This window comes from Corythoichthys intestinalis, chromosome 2, assembly GCF_030265065.1.
Source record: "Corythoichthys intestinalis isolate RoL2023-P3 chromosome 2, ASM3026506v1, whole genome shotgun sequence".
Classification (NCBI taxonomy): domain Eukaryota; kingdom Metazoa; phylum Chordata; class Actinopteri; order Syngnathiformes; family Syngnathidae; genus Corythoichthys; species Corythoichthys intestinalis.
In genome coordinates this window covers 71062410-71074418 of record NC_080396.1, presented here as the reverse complement: position 1 = coordinate 71074418, position 12009 = coordinate 71062410, and positions in this window count along the sequence as shown.

Sequence of the window (12009 nt, the reverse complement as noted above, 5' to 3'; positions counted from 1 at the left end):
CAATTAGCTAACTTGCATAGCAAAACTAGCTTGCTTACATGCTATATACAGTGCTGGCCACAAGTATTGGCACCCCTGCAATTCTGTCAGATAATACTCAATTTCTTCCAGAAAATGATTGCAATTGCAAATCCTTTGGTAGTAATATCGTCATTTATTTTGCTTGCAATGAAAAAAACACAAAAGAGACTAGAAAAAAAAAAGTTCAATGATTATCATTTTACACAAAACTAAAAGTATCGGCACCCTTTGAAAAATCACGTGATGCTTCCTTAATTTGTGTAATTAACAGCACCTGTTACTTACCTGTGGCACATAACAGGTGGTGGCAATAACTAAATCACATTTACAGCCAGTTAAAATGGATTAAAGTTGACTCAACCTCTGTCTTGTGTCCTTGTGTGTACCACATTGAGCATGGAGAAAAGAAAAAAGACCAAAGAACTTTCTGAGGACTTGAGAAGCAAAATTGTGAGGAAACATGGGCAATCTCAAGGCTACAAGTCCATCTCCAAAGACCTGAATGTTCCTGTGTCTACTGTGCGCAGTGTCATCAATAAGTGTAAAGCCCGTGGCACTGTGGCAAACCTCCATAGATGTGGACAGAAAAGAAAAATTGACGGGAGAAATATTATTATTTTATTTATTATTAATAAATTGATTGAATATTAATTAATTAATTAATTAATTAATTAGCGAATCCCGCTGGAGACCTACGCTTACTTGTACTTTTCTCAATAAAAAGTTAATGCCATCATTAACTTTGCCTGACTAATCAAGACAGTGTTGTAAAATCAAGCATGCATTTTCGATAATTGAGTCAAGTATTTTGACAGATCATATTCCATTTGTGCTATGCTATCTACAGCAACAAATAGAAAATGTGTAGCTGTCTTAATGATAAAAATATGTTCCACAAGTAACAAGGAGAGTTCTATGAATGTGCACTGATAAAAAAAAAAAATTAAAAAAAAAAGGTCACTAGACCAATTTGGTATTCAAGTGAAAATGTAGTCAAAAAATAAATGAATGAATAGAGCTAAATTGGAAAACTAAGAGGTGTGCTCCAACCTAAAAGAAGACTACTTCTACCTGCACTGGTTTTGGGTCAAAAAGTCAAATGGTCTAGGAGCTATTGAAGTTTGAAGTTACTAAATACATTTTAAAAATCATAAAGAAATTATTCATTCATTTTCCATGCCGCTTTTCCTCACGAGGGTCGCGGAGGTGCTGGAGCCTATCCCAGCTAACTACGGGCAGTAGGCAGGGGACACCCTGAACTGGTTGCCAGCCAATCGCAGGGCACAAGGAGACATACAACCATTCACGCACACACTCATACCTACGGACAATTTAGAGTGTTCAATCACCCTACCATGCATGTTTTTGGGATGTGGGAGGAAACCGGAGTTCCCGGAGGAAACCCACGCAGGCACGGGGAGAACATGCAAACTCCACACAGGAAGGCCGAAGCCCGGGATTGAACCCTTGATCTCAGAACTGTGAGGCAGACGTGCTAACCACTCAGCCACTGTGCCGCCTAAAGAAATTATGAATAGATAAATTGGAAAACTGTGTGCCTTGATCTCCAAGCAAAGTACTTCAACGCTGCACTGGTTTGGGGTCAAAAGGTCAAAACACCTCACAGCTACTGAAGTTTAAAGCTAGTCAATATGTCATATGTGTGGGTGAGAATTAAAATATACAGTACGTCGTGAGAGGAGAGAATATGTGTGCATGTGAGGGAAAATATGTGTGAATGTGAGAGGAGAATGTATGGATGTGAGAGGAGGATATATGTATATGGCGGAAAACACTCAGGTGACTTGATGTTCCGCTCTGAGACCCTCAATTTGGCCAACTTTCAAAATTGTCCGAAATGCATGTGTGATACATCATTGGAAAGCTTAAAATCTCAATTTTCTAGGGGAACAAAAATTTTGAACAGGAAGGCATTAAAAAAAAAAAAATTTTTTTTAAACAGCAAAACCCTAATTGGAGGCGAGAACACGCGAGACCAGAATTAAAGACGCCACAATTTTAACGAGATATTATCGCGTACTTACCTTGTTTCGATCCAAAAACTCCATGTAGCATGTATCACTGGGAGTCAAGACACAGCTGTGAATGGCCACAGCCGGATTTTTTTTTAATTTTATGGGTGAAACATGGTGATATAACAAGGGTTGCGATGCAGAAATCGCAGACAACAAGGAGTGGTTTAGATGTACTTTTTCATATAGTTACCCTTTTAAACTTTGTTTTTCAATTTTTTTTTGTTTGCATCAATTATTTATCATCTAACGCAGGGGTCCCCAACCTTTTTTGCACCACGGACCGGTGTGATTTGGGTCTTTTTTTCACGGACCGGTGTCCTGTCAAATTTTCCACCCTTATAAAATTTTGCTCCCAAAGCTTTTGTGGCGGTGAAAAAAGCCCTCTTTTATATTCAGTTGGACTCTCAATGTTATCCAATGGTGCTAAAAAAACTATTTACATCATAAACATACATGTGCAACAGGGAAATGGCGTAAATTAATGCTTAACGACACGGCAAAGTCGTTAAGTGAGAGGGCTACGTGCAGTTGTTGTGTGCACCTAACATGGCAAACGTAAGTTAATATTTCTTTCTTTAAAGAAAGTTTGTAGTGTGTACTTTGGAATCGCTGCATTCGCGGTCCTTTTTAACGTTAAGCGCATGCCAACTTTGTCAGAACACCGGCAATGTGCGGCAGAAAAATACAGCAAATATAAAATAGCATTTGTTTTTAGCCCCGTCGTGTTAAGTGCAGTGAAAAAAATACAACTCACCCGCTGAATCAGTGGGAGGCCTGAGTTTGTTTCGTTGAGACGAGACGGTCCCGAGATGGGAGAGTGAGAGAAGCTAGCATCACAAATACACGATGTTGGAAATTGTAGCACAGTTTTCAGCGCGCTCCTAGCGATGTCAGGATATTCCGAAATGACTTTAATCCAGAACTTCCGTAGAGTTGTTGTCTCAAATGTACGTTTAAGGTCGCCGTGATTTGCGATCTCTACAAGCTGATATTCCTGTTGCACAGACATGCTCGAATCACTCTGTTTATTCACATACGGGTCACGAATTCACTCCTTCGCAGTTCGTGGGTCTTTAGTGATTGGGAAGTAGCATAAATTTTGTTTTCTTCGAGGTTGTAGGCACACCTTCTAGCTCGTCAGGTTCCCTTTTCCCCGTAAAATGTCTGTCCAAAGACGTCTGTTATTCAGTCATTCTAGTGTGGGGGCTAATTATTTCCGGGAAGAAATGTGATTAGCGATGACCTACGTCGTACGTTATTATCGAGTCCAAGCGCGCATAGATATACAAAACGAGATTTAGTGCTAACAGCCCAATCAATGCATTTCTATGACGACCTCCTATCCTGTAGTTGTATATCTAGAGTAGACAGGGATATTGGTGTGTTAAGCGGCACAGGCCAAAGTCAACTGGCCAGAATGCAGTCGTTAATAAATTATTTATTATTTCTGCGCGGCCCAGTACCAAATGCGCCACGGACCGGTACCGGTCCGCGGCCCGGTCGTTGGGGACCCCTGATCTAGCGTATCGGGGAAAATGCCACAGTAACAAAAAAAATACAATTAAGCGATAGTAATGAGGTAAATATCCGTGACTTTTTTACAGACGCCAAATTTTTCATTGTGACGTAATTCGTTTAAAAGATTAAAATATGCGAGTGAATAATTAAGTCGTTTTTTTTTTTTTTTTTACTAAAATTTAGACACCAATTAATGATTCTAAGCTAAAAATGACAGACATTTTGAATAATAAATATAATTACTTACATTCTTTTTGTGGCTAGATTTAAACAAAAGCGGTTGCGCGACGTCTGTAAACGGGGGTTTTCAGGGTAAAACGGAAAAATTAAAAATAGTTCGGGGCTTCATACGCCATGAATCTGCTATTGCAGCATATAGACATATTGTTCTATCAAACGCAACAGTTGTTTTGGCTTAAAATACAACAGTTTCTTTTACAGAGGGGTGCAAGAGCAGAAACTGCTTTTTCAGTCTTGTCTGTGTTTTCCGCCATATGTATGTGAGAGGAGTATGTATGCGTGTGAGAGGGCCAGAATGAAAAATGTCTTGTACGGCCCCTCATAGAAACTCATTGATGGATACCGGAAGCGGTTGTTCGCAGTTATTTTGTCTAAAGGTTGTGCTACTAAGCTTTAGGCTGAGGGTGCCAATACTTTTGTCCGGCCCATTTTTGGAGTTTTGTGTAAAACGATAATGATTTTTTTTTTTTTTTTTCCATTCTATTCCGTATTTTTTCACTCCAAGCAAAAATAAATGAAGATATTACCACCAAAGGTTTTGTAATTGCAATCAGTTTCTGGAAGAAATTGAGCATTATCTTACAGAATTGCAGGGGTGCCATCAGGGGCTCCTTACTATTCCTAAAATGATAGGCATCCAATCGTGTTGCGTCCAATCGTCCTTCTGCAATAAATTGAAATAAGTTTATGACTGGTAGACATCCAATCCATTTGAAGTGGGAGGGTTGGCAGAGAGCTAACAGAGAAATAACGTGAAATTGTCGTAAAATCTACAGGAAGTGAGTGGGCGAGTGTATTTATTTCCTATTTTTATGATATCTGCATCGCCGCCATTATGGTTAGGCGTTCTTTGTAGGTCTGCAGTTTTTCTTGTGTCCACATGGAGGCAGTGCAGGTTAATACTTCTATCAATAGGACCTTGTCTTAAAACTACAGAGGTACCTCTACATACGAAGTTAATCCGTTCCAGGACCTTGTTTGTAAGTCGAAATGGTCGTATGTCGAGCAGGATTTTCCCATAGGAATACATTATAATTCCATTAATTCGTTCCACAGCCCAAAAACCTGCACTAAATCCTTAAAAAATACTGCTGGTACTATTACAAATGGCAATTACATATAGCAAAACAAATAAATAATAAATAAAAATCGGATTAATAATATAATAATAATAATAATTCCTGTAATAGTGTAACGAAACGGGTTCTAATAAGGCGGACGTTTTTTTCTGTACCTGAAGGCACCGCGGGGCTGACGTGACAAAGAGGGAGGGGAGTGGGTGAGAGTTTACTTTCGCTTTCAATGCTTTCTTGAGAACATCGTCAATTGCGGCAGACAGCAGGCGTTTTGTGTTGAATAAGTTGTGAAAGAAATGATGAAAACGTGGCGAAGCTGGCGATTTCTCTGGAGATGTTACCACAATAAGAATTGTCAGCTTAATTTATAAAGACTGGCGAACGATGGTCGGAAGAGGACCGTGGAGATGTATTGTTGGGCCATTTCACCCCACGCTCATATTTTTCTGTCATTTGCATCTTCATTTAGAAGGTAAGCGTCAACTTTTTCCTTGTTTCACCACCTGTACCAACCTTTTCTGAAACCTGTGTTGATTTGTCACACAAGAAAATCCGCCGTGCATTCGTCTGCGGTGCTGCCATTGTCGTCGTATTTCGAGCATGTCGTCGGATGTAGAAACAAATGGCGAGTCAAATTTTACGTCGGATGTCGAAAAGTTCGTGTGTCGAAGCGATCGTATGTAGAGGTACCACTGTACTTTTGAACCAACAAACATATTACAGAAAAAAACATTGGGAATATTCACGTGTACTCAAACCACTAAAAGTGATTGAAATGTGATTAAATCTACTCAAATACTCGTGCTGCTTAGCCCAGCCCATCCCTCCTCCCGCAGCCCAGCAAAGGGCTCTCATCAACCGGCCCCCAGGGATGGGAAGAGGGCACGCACCTCCAACCCCACGCCCGCCCCCACCCCAGTCCGCCCACCCAGCCCACGAGCCACTGCCGCAGCCCCCCAACAGGCACAGCACGCCGCAGGACCCTCAGCGGCCCACCAAGCCCAGGGCAGAGCAGGGTCCGCCGCCGGAGCAGGCAACATCCAGCCGATACACCGGCGTCCAGCCAGGGACCCGCGGCGGAGCGCAGGGCGGATACCCAGGCAGACAAGAAAGGGGAAGGCGGAAGCAGGAGAACGCCAATCATTGATTTCAAAAACCATTTTTTAAAAAATAAAAATACAATAACAAAAATAACAGTATATATTTTGATATAATATTTTATAATAGGGACGCAATGTAAATGTATATATACAGTGGGGCAAATAAGTATTTAGTCAACCACCAACTGTGCAAGTTCTCCTACTTGAAAAGATTAGAGAGGCCTGTAATTGTCAACATGGGTAAACTTCAACCATGAGAGACAGAATGTGGAAAAAAAAACAGAAAATCACATTGTTTGATTTTTAAAGAACTTATTTGTCCTACAGAGAGCTGGGACCACAGTAACAAAGGCTATTATCAGTAACACAATGCGCCACAAGGGACTCAAATCCTGCATTGCCAGACGTGTCCCCCTGCTGAAGAAAGTACACGTCCAGGCCTGTCTGCGGTTCGCTTGAGAGCATTTGGATGATCCAGAAGAGGACTGGGAGAATGTGTTATGGTCAGATGAAACCAAAATAGAACTTTTTGGTAGAAACACAGGTTCTCGTGTTTAGAGGAGAAAGAATACTGAATTGCATCCGAAGAACACCATACCCACTGTGCAACATGGGGGTGGAAACATCATGCTTTGGGGCTGTTTTTATGCAAAGGGACCAGGACGACTGATCTGTGTAAAGGAAAGAATGAATAGGGCCATGTATCGAGAGATTTTGAGTGAAAATCTCCTTCCATCAGCAAGGGGATTGAAGATGAGATGTGGCTGGGTCTTTCAGCATGACAATGATCCCAAACACGCAGCCAGAGCAACACAGGAGTGGCTTCGTAAGAAGCATTTCAAGGTCCTGGAGTGGCCTAGCCAGTCTCCAGATCTCAACCCCATAGAAAATCTGTGGAGGGAGTTGAAAGGCCGTGTTGCCCAACGACAGCCCCAAAACATCAGTGCTCTAGAGGAGATCTGCATGGAGGAATGGGCCAAAATACCAGCAACAGTGTGTGAAAAGCTTGTGAAGAGTTAGAGAAAATGTTTGGCCTCCGTTATTGCCAACAAAGGGTACATAACAAAGTATTGAGATGAACTTTTGGTATTGACCAAATACTTATTTTCCACCATGATTTACAAATAAATTCTTTAAAAAACAAACAATTTGTTTTTGGGTTTTTTTTCACCTTCTGTCTCTCATGGTTGAGGTTTACCCATGTTGACAATTACAGGCCCCTCTAATATTAACAAGTGGGAGAACTTGCACAATTATTGGTTGACTAAATACTTATTTGACCCACTTCTCTATATATTTATGGTATCAATAAGGAATGAATCATTTAAACATTTTCTTATATATATATATATATATATGTATATATAGATAGATAGATAGACAGACAGACAGACAGACAGACAGACAGACAGACAGACAGACAGATAGATAGATATGTAATAATAGCAAAAAAGAAAAACGGTACATCCATTTTTTTTTTAATTTCTTGAAAAAAGTTTTTAAATTGGGGAAAAATGAAAACACTATTATTTTTTTCCCCATACATATTCATTGGTCACAGGGGTGCTGGAATCTACTTCAGATAACTAAAAGCAGTAGGCAGGGTACATATTTAATAGACGGCAGCAAGGGCATAGGTTTGCATAGGGAGGGTAGGGACATAACACTACACACTTTTCAGGATGATCAAATTGTCCCCACCAACTTTTCAGCAACCTTATTTGCATTATATAATGACTTCAGCTATATAGGTGATTTAGATTGTCTTCCGATATGCCGTAAGGATAAAATTGACCCTCCCGTTATTAAATTAATTATTTTAATTATGTTCAGACTTACCCCTTTTCACTTGCTGAATGTGCAGTCCATTTTTTTCCCTCAAACGTATGTTTGATTGGTTGATTACTGATCCAACATGTTGACAAAATGCCACCTCCTCCGTCCCCTTCAAAGAGCAGGAATACCAGAGGTTTTTTTTTTTCAGCCAGCAGCCACTGTAAGTAATATAAAAAGACGTCAGTGTTGTGGAGGTGGGGAACACACCACAAATTTTGCTACTGAAAATCCGACCTGGATCACAGTTAGTTTAACATTAAACTATTTGAATTTGCCAACCTGAAAAACTCTGGAAGCTGCTTAGAGAGAAGTGTCCTCCTGTAGGGACTATGTGTTTTCTCCTTAAACTGTGAGAAATGTAGTGAACCGAGGTTTACTCCCTTCTCCCCGATTGTCATTTTTGTTTTATTTACGTGGCCTTAAAGCAGCCCAAAGGAGCTTTAATTTTCTGTTGAGTTTGGCTGTGCTTGTGGACAAAAGCAGTAGTGTTTTATCTGAAGGAAGGCTACATTTTGTATTTTTGTTATTCCCTATGAAGTTTTTTTCAGTTATATTTAATTGATTTATTTCGACAGACAATGATGAGTGGTCTTAAAACAAATGTTTATTTTTTAGCAATCCAGGATAGTTAACAGATTATTAACAAGTTTGTATTTATTGTGTATGTTAATGTAATTTAAGTCATGCTCAAATATTGCAATTTAAATTTGCTAATTAAATCCAGACATTTATTCTGGCAGTTTTCAAAATGTTTCTTTGGTAGTTTTTGAAAACAAAGGTTTGAATCAAACGCTTTATCACCTGAACCAATACATATGAAAGTTAGCATAAGTCAATACAGACTTATTTTTGCATTGTTCATTTAGCCTATCAGTTTATTTGGGTGATATCCGTGAGAAATGTAGCCTTGACTCCCATTCACCCAATCAGTTTGATCTTATTAATGTCCTATCCCCAGCAAAAAGTGTACATGCAGATTATGCTGTTATATCGTCCCTACCAATGTTGAGATCAAACCCCCTTAGATTGCAGTATACTGTATTCTATTATTTTAGTTATAATACATTTTTTAAAAATAGTAAATATGGTCTGATTTCTGTCGTCCTACATAAAAACATTATATTTTTCTAAGGTTGAAGTGTGCTATAGCGTAGCTTTCCGGCGTTTCCACATCCATTTTTTTCTTTTTCCACGTGAGATTGCTGAAGAGTTAGCAGTTAGCTTGCTAGCGCTCGAGTGGCGGGAGGGATGGAGGACAGGTTTTCTCTTTTTTTCCCCTTCTTCTTCTTCTACTCCTGTCATGGAGGCCAAGTTACGTAAGAGGGAGAGTCTTGTCACCGCCCCTTCGTGTTTTTGTTTTTCTCAATGAGCCAAAGGCGTCCCAGCCGCTCGCCCGGCGAGGCCCCTTTCCTGGAAACTTCCACAGAGGTTACTCGGGGCAGGTCGCGCCCCGCCCCCGTCGAATGGGCGGGGCTCGCCCTTCCCTTCCTGCAAACCACATGATCGGCCAGCGAAAAGCGGACATCTGGCCGCCGTCGATGGCCGCAGACGTCTCGACCCTCCCACTTTGAATTAATTAATGCTGAAATGTTCTGTTTGCTTGCAAAAAGTATCGATTCTCGGTTTCAAATTTGTTTTTTGTCACCAGAAAATTGTTGTCATGGAAGAATTTTGATTTGGATGGAGGATGTTTTTTACATTTTCTTTGTTATGTCATTGACGGCGCTGGACGTCCAATCCATTTTGACTGGGAGGGTCAACCTCCCAAGTAATGAGTGCCCTAATAAAACTACATCTAAAATATCAACTAAATTGTAAATTTTTGTAGTGATATTGTTTGTTTTCCTTTGGTTTTGGTGGGAGTTTGTGCAGTTATTTGTGGTTTTGTCAGTTTTGTGTGTGTTTATTTTGCTGGGTTTGCGTGTGTGTTTTTTTTAGTTATTTATTTTTTTTATTTTTTCTTACAGTTTTATGCAGTTTTGGCAGTTATATATTGTCTGGTTTAGGTGTTTTTAAAGTTTTTCTCGGTTTTGCCGTTTTTTGAGTAATTTTTTGTGTTATTTTTGTGGTTTTAGCAGTATTTTTGGGGGCATTCTGGGTGTTTTTTGGGGGGAGTTTTGAGAGGTTTTGCCATTTTTTGGGTGATTTTCTGTGTTTTTGTTTGTATTTGTGTGTGTTTTTTCCTAAGTGGGGTGTTTTTCTTGCAGTTTGTGTGTTTTTAAGTTTTTTGTGGTGTTTCCAATTTGTTGGAAATTTTTTTTCTGGTTTTGTGGGTGTTTTTTCCTTCAGTTTTCAGTTTTACCAATTTTTGGGTGTTTTTTTTTAGCTTCTTTTATTGTTTGTAATTTTGCATATGTTGTACTTTTTGTGAGTTTACTGATTTTTGAGTGATTTTTTTCTGATTTTGGTGAGGGTTTTTGTGATTTTTTTTCTTTTTTTCTTTTTCATTTTCTCATTTTTTTGTTTATTTGAGTGATTTTTGCAGGTGTTTTGGTTTTGCCGACTTTTTTGGGTGTTATTTGTTTTAGCTTTTTTTACTGGTTTTGGTGGTTATTTTTTGTGTTTTGCATATTTTTTTATGATTTTTGTGTAATTTTGTATATTTTGTACTTTTTGCGAGTTTACCAATTTTTGAGTGATTTTTTTTTCTGATTTTGGTGAGGGTTTTTGTATTTTTTTTGTTTTTGTTTTTTTTGTGTTGTTTTTTTTTTTGAGTGATTTTTGCAGGCATTTTGGTTTTGCCTATTTTTTTATGTAATTGTTTTATTTCTGGTTGGCTTTTGGGAGGGTTTTTTTTCAGTTCTTCACAGTTTTAAAGATTTTGTGTTTTTTCTGGTTTTGGTGGGTTTTTGTTTTTTGGGTTGTTTTTTGTTGTGGTATTTCTATAAATATTTTTGCAGTTTATCATAGTTTTACCCATTCAGTGGGTTTAGTGATTTTGTTTTTGCCATTTTTTGTGTTGGTTTTCTCATTTTGGTTTATATATATATATATATATATATATATATATATATATATATATATATATATATATATATATATATATGTATATATATATATATACATACATACAGTGGGGAGAACAAGTATTTGATACACTGCCAATGGGTTTTCCCATTGGCCATTGGCAGTGTATCAAATACTTGTTTTTGTGATTTTGTGATTTTGTTTTCCGTTTCTGTGTTCATTTTCCCATTTTTTTGTTTTTGTTTTGTTTTGTTGAATGATTTTTTTCAGGCGTTTTGGTTTTACGATTTTTTTAATGTCATTGTTTTATTTCTGGTTTTGGTTGGTTTTTGGGAGGTTTTTTTTCCAGTTCTTCACAGTTTTACAGATTTTGTGTTTTTCTGTGTTTTTTCTAGTTTTGGTGGGTTTTTGTTTTTTGGGTTGTTTTTTTGTTATGGTATTTATATACATTTTTTTTGCAGTTTATCGTGGTTTTACCCATTCTGTGGGTTTTGTGATTTAGTTTTTGCCATTTTTTTGTGTGCGTTTTCTAATTTATTTATTTATTTTATGTTTTTTGCAGGTGTTTTTGGTCTTGCAAATTTTTGTTGATTTCATAGTTTTTGGTGTTTTGGTGGGTTTTTGTTTTCAGGTTTTTTTTAAAGTTTTTTTTAAAAAAAATGTTTTTGCAAATTATCATGGTTTTGCATTTTTTTAAAGTAATGTGATTATTGTATGTCTTGTGTGATTTTGCGTTGTTGTTTTTTTTTTTTAACCTTTTTTTTTCTTTTATTGTTGATTTACCAATTTTGAGTGATTTTTTTCTGACTAGGGTGAAGGTTTTTGTGTTTGTTTTTGCCATTTTTGTGTTTTCTCATTTATTATTTATTTATTTTAATGTTCCTTGCAGGTGCCCTAATATAACTAGATCTGAAATGTCAACTAAATTGTCAATTTTCAAGGGATTTGTTTTTCTTCTTCTGGTTTTAGTTGGTTTTGTTTCCAGGTTTTTTTTTTTTTTTTTTTCCCCCCCAGTTTTTCAGTTTTACAGATTTTGTGTTTTTGTGTCTTTTTTTCTGGTGTTGGGTTTTTTTGTTTTCTGGGTTGTTTTGTTGTGGTTTCATTATTATATATATATATTCAGTTTATCACTGTTTTACCCATTTTGTGTTTTTTTGGGGGGGGCTTGTTTTTTTAATATATGTGGGGAGCTTTGCTTTGCAAATCGGGCATAAA